Source organism: Salmo trutta, chromosome 36 (genome assembly GCF_901001165.1).
Source record: "Salmo trutta chromosome 36, fSalTru1.1, whole genome shotgun sequence".
NCBI lineage: Eukaryota > Metazoa > Chordata > Actinopteri > Salmoniformes > Salmonidae > Salmo > Salmo trutta.
Window position 1 is genome coordinate 39,707,368 of NC_042992.1, and position 5,602 is coordinate 39,712,969.

Sequence of the window (5,602 nt, forward strand, 5' to 3'; positions counted from 1 at the left end):
TTAGGTATCTTAACAGATGCTATCCTTAATACTTAGTTTGTGCTTAATGTGCATTTAACTATCTGTGCTATAGATAGCTTGGTTGTTTAGCAACAAAACAGACGCATGCGCAACTATGGGGCAAAACAGAAGGGGTTGGCTTAGACTATTGACAACTATATTTAATCTCCAAATGTTTATTGAAAACATTAATATATTTGCACAATGAGCACTTGTCTCTCAAATACATCATTACAGTTGTTGGTTAGCTGGCTAGTGAATTTTGTCCATATTAGAAATTAGCATATACATGACATCAGTTAAAACACCTAAAAACAAGACATGGTATCAATTAAGAAGATACAACGAGCCACCTACGATTCCCCACATGGCAGCTTCTTGTCTTGTTGCTAGCTATCTGACTGTTCAGAATCATAACAACGCATGCCTTCCGGCCTGCATCATTTTCATGACATCAGCCAACCCGTCTATTGTGAAAGGTGTATTGAGAAATGACCAGTGAGCTGCAGTCCTCAATAAAACACTGTACCCGGAATGAACATTTAAATTTTTTGTCATTTAGCAGACGCTGTTATCCAGAGCGACTTACAGTAGTGAATGCATACATTTCATTTCATGCATTGTTTTTGTACTGGCCCCCCGTGGGACTCGAACCCACAACCCTGGCGTTGCACACACCACGCTGGCGTTGCAAACACCATGCTCTACCAACTGAGCCACAGGGAAGACCCATTAACCCCATCTTTGTTCTAGCTTGGGAATATTCTGCTTTTTCAATCATGAAGATCAAACATTGTATCACTGTTACTATATGGAGCTCACTGTCAGTGCAGATTGAACCCTATTGGTGCATATGGTTCCTTAGTATTCAGAGAATGGTACAGTTGAAGAAAGACAGAAACATGACAGAGAATCACAAATGTTCAGTGACTCATTTATTTACTGTTGAATGTAGCATAACACATTACTTGTACATCTACAAGATGAGATTTACCCATTGATACCACTTGCTATTTAAAAGATCAGAGACATCAAACACAACATTTTCATCCTCTAATTTAAAGCCTGTTCAATTAAAGCCTGTTCAATTGTCCAATGCTACCCTCTAGAGGCTAACTGTGTAACAACATGCATATGATCAAACGTACTAAAGAGGAGATTTTATTTCACCTTTATTTAACCAGGTAGGCAAGTTGAGAACAAGTTCTCATTTACAATTGCGACCTGGCCAAGATAAAGCAAAGCAGTTCGACAACTTACAACAACACAGAGTTACACATGGAGTAAAACAAACATACAGTCAATAATACAGTAGAAAAATAAGTCTATATACAATGTGAGCAAATGAGGTGAGATAAGGGAGGTAAAGGCAAAAAAGGCCATGGTGGCAAAGTAAATACAATATAGCAAGTAAAACACTGGAATGGTAGATTTGTAGTAGAAGAAAGTGCAAAGTAGAAATAGAAATAATGGGGTGCAAAGGAGCAAAATAAATGAAATAAATAAATACTGTAGGGGAAGAGGTAGTTGTTTGGGCTAAATTATAGATGGGCGATGTACAGGTGCAGTGATCTGTGAGCTGCTCTGACAGCTGGTGCTTAAAGCTAGTGAGGGAGATAAGTGTTTCCAGTTTCAGAGATTTTTGTAGTTCGTTCCAGTCATTGGCAGCAGAGAACTGGAAGGAGAGACGGCCAAAGGAGGAATTGGATTTGGGGGTGACCAGAGATGTATACCTGCTGGAGCGCGTGCTACAGGTGGGTGCTGCTATGGTGACCAGTGAGCGGAGATAAGGGGGGACTTTACCTAGCAGGGTCTTGTAGATGACCTGGAGCCAGTGGGTTTGGCGACGATTATGAAGCGAAGGCCAGCCAACGAGAGCGTACAGGTCGCAGTGGTGGGTAATATATGGGGCTTTGGTGACAAAATGGATGGCACTGTGATAGACTGCATCCAGTTTGTTGAGTAGGGTATTGGAGGCTATTTTGTAAATGACATCGCCGAAGTCAAGGATCGGTAGGATGGTCAGTTTTATGAGGGTATGTTTAGCAGCATGAGTGAAGGATGCTTTGTTACGAAATAGGAAGCCAATTCTAGATTTAACTTTGGATTGGAGATGTTTGATGTGAGTCTGGAAGGAGAGTTTACAGTCTAACCAGACACCTAGGTATTTGTAGTTGTCCACATATTCTAAGTCAGAACCGTCCAGAGTAGTGATGCTGGACAGGCGGGCAGGTGCAGGCAGCGATCGGTTGAAGAGCATGCATTTAGTTTTACTTGTATTTAGGATTTGTATTTAGGAGTATTTAGGAGGATTCGAAATGGTCGGTAATCTGTTTGTTGACTTGGCTTTCAAAGACCTTAGAAAGGCAGGCTAGGATGGATATAGGTCTGTAGCAATTTGGGGCAAGAATGTCCCCTCCTTTGAAGAGTGGGATGACAGCAGTTGCTTTCCAATATATGGAAATCACAGACGACACGAAAGAGAGGTTGAACAGGCTAGTTATAGGGGTTGCAATAATTTCGGCAGATAATTTTAGAAAGAAAGGGTCCAGATTGTCAAACCCGGCTGATTTGTAGGGGTCCAGATTTTGCAGCTATTTCAGAACATCAGGTGAATGGATATGGGAGAAGGAGAATTGGGGAAGGCTTGGTCGAGTAGCTGTGGGGGGTGCAGTGCTGTTGACTGCAGTAGGGGTAGCCAGGTGGAAAGCATGGCCAGCCGTAGAAAAATGCTTATTGAAATTCTCAATTATAGTGGGTTTATCGGTGGTGACAGAGTTTCCTATCCTCAGTGCAGTGGGCAGTTGGGAGGAGGTGTTCTTATTCTCCATGGACTTTACAATGTCCCAGAACTTTTTTGAATTTGTGATGCAGGAAGCAAATTTCTGCTTGAAAAAGCTAGCCTTGGCTTTTCTAACTGCCTGTGTATATTGGTTTCAAACTTCCCTGAAAAGTTGCATATCACGGGGGCTGTTCGATGCTAATGCAGAACGCCGCAGGATGTTGTTGTGTTGGTTAAGGGCAGTCAGGTCTGGGGAGAACCAAGGGCTATATCTGTTCCTGGTTCTAAATTTCTTGAATGGGGCATGCTTATTTAAGATGGTGAGGAAGGCATTTAAAAAAAAAAAAACAGGCATCCTCTACTGACGGGATGAGGTCAATATCCTTCCAGGATACCAGGGCCAGGTCAATTAGAAAGGCTTGCTTGCTGAAATGTTTCAGGGAGCGTTTGACAGTGATGAGTGGAGGTCGTTTGACCGCTGACCCATTACGGATGCAGGCAATGAGGCAGTGATCGCTGAGATCTTGGTTGAAAACAGCAGAGGTGTATTTACAGGGCAAGTTGGTTAGGATGATATCTATGAGGGTGCCAGTATTTACGGCTTTGGGGTGGTACCTGGTGGGTTCATTAATAATAATTTGTGTGAGATTGAGGGCATCAAGCTTGGATTGTAGGATGGCTGGGGTGTTAAGCATGTCCCAGTTTAGGTCACCTAGTAGCACGAGCTCTGAAGATAGATGGGGGGCAATCAGTTCACATATGGTGTCCAGAGCACAGCTGGGGGCCGAGGGTAGTCTATAGCAGGGGGCAACAGTAAGAGACTTGTTTTTAGACAGATGGATTTTTAAAAGTCGAATTTCAAATTGTTTGGGTACAGACCTGGATAGTAGGAACTCTGCAGGCTATCTCTGCAGTAGATTGCAACACCGCCCCCTTTGGCCGTTCTATCTTGTCTGAAAACGTTGTAATTAGGGATGAAGATTTCAGAGTTTTTGGTGGACTTCCTAAGCCAGGATTCAGACAAGGCTAGGACATCCGGGTTGGCAGAGTGTGCTAAAGCAGTGAATAAAACAAACTTAGGGAGGAGGCTTCTAATGTTAACATGCATGAAACCAAGGCTTTTACGGTTACAGAAGTCATCAAAAGAGAGCACCTGGGGAATAGGAGTGGAGCTAGGCACTGCAGGGCCTGGATTCACCTCTACATCACCAGAGGAACAGAGAAGGAGGAGGATAAGGGTACGTCTAAAAGCAATAACAATTGGTCGTCTGTGATGTCCAGAATAGAGAGAAAAAGGAGCAGGTTTCTGGGGGCGATAAAATAGCTTCAAGGTATAATGTACAGACAAAGGTATGGTAGGATGTGAATACAGTGGAGGTAAACCTAGGCATTTAGTGATGATGAGAGAGATATTGTCTCTAGAAACATCATTGAAACCAGAAGATGTCATAGCATGTGTGGGTGGAGGAACTGAGAGGCTGGATAAGGTATAATGAGCAGGGCTAGAGGCTCTACAGTTAAATAAGCCAATAAACACTAACCAGAACAGCAATGGACAAGGCATATTGACATTAAGGAGAGGCATGCTTAGCGGAGTGATCAAAGGGTCCAGTGAGAATTAGATAGCTAGCCGAGGCATATGTAATAAGCTGGTAGAAGATGGAGGGAGGTCTGTTTTTAGCCACCTCGTGCGTTTCCGTCTGTAGATTAGTGGGGTTCCGTGTCGTAGGGGGGACCAGTCCAATTGGCAAAATAGTTATAGTTATAGTGGCCCAAAAAAGTTGTCCGATAGACCTATTCAGATAGCAGCCGATAAGATAGCTAACGATTAGCGGGCCGCAGATGGGCGTTCAGGTTATGTCGCGACGGAGGGGCCAGTTGGATAACTCCCTCAGGCAGATAATGTCGGTGGTCCAGTCGTGAAGGCCCGATGGGGCTCCGCATCGGCAGTAAAAACCGGGTCCGGATAGGTGATTGTAGCCCAGGAGTGGCTGAAGGAACTCTTCAGCTGGCTAGCTCCGGAATAGCCCAGGAGTGGCTGATGGAACTCTTCAGCTGGCTAGCTCTGGAATAATTTATGTTTAGCTCCAGGACCGACGTTTGCCAATAGTCACTCAGGTAGCAGCTAGCTCGCTGCAAGATCCAGGTGTAAAAGTCCAGAGCCTGCGGTAGAAATCCGGGGATATGGAGAGAGAATAGGTCCGGTATGCTCTGGTCTGAGTCGCGCTGTACAAAAACTGCCGATAGCTTTTTGAGCTAATGGATAGCTGAGGACCGCTAACCGTGGCTAGCCTGAACTCCAACGTTAGCCAGTGAAATGGCTAACCTCTGGCTAGCTTCTGTTGTGGATTTCAGATTTGAGGTAAATAATACTTTTTTTTTTTAATTGGTGAGGCGGGTTGCAGGAGAGTGTTTTGAGGTTGAGTTTTTAGAAAAAAATATGTAAAAAGATATGCAAATAAAATATTTAAATATATATATATACACTCGGGACACGACAAGAGGAGAACAATGGACGTCTGAACTGCTACGCCATCTTTGAAAGAGAGATATTGGATTTATGGATCAAATAAGTTATTGTCTATATTATGGCACAAAGTATGTGGTGTACTGCCCTTCAACAATATAATTACAATGAAATGAAGGGGTATCTGAGCAAATAATGTTTTATAACTAGAACTTATAACCATACTATTACCACTTTATTCTGTGTTATGTAAAGCGCTACCTATGTTTTTTAACACAGCCTGATGACCAGATCAACCATGCCCTTTGGGCATGCACCATTCACCAACCTGTCCATCAAACATCGGTCTTAGC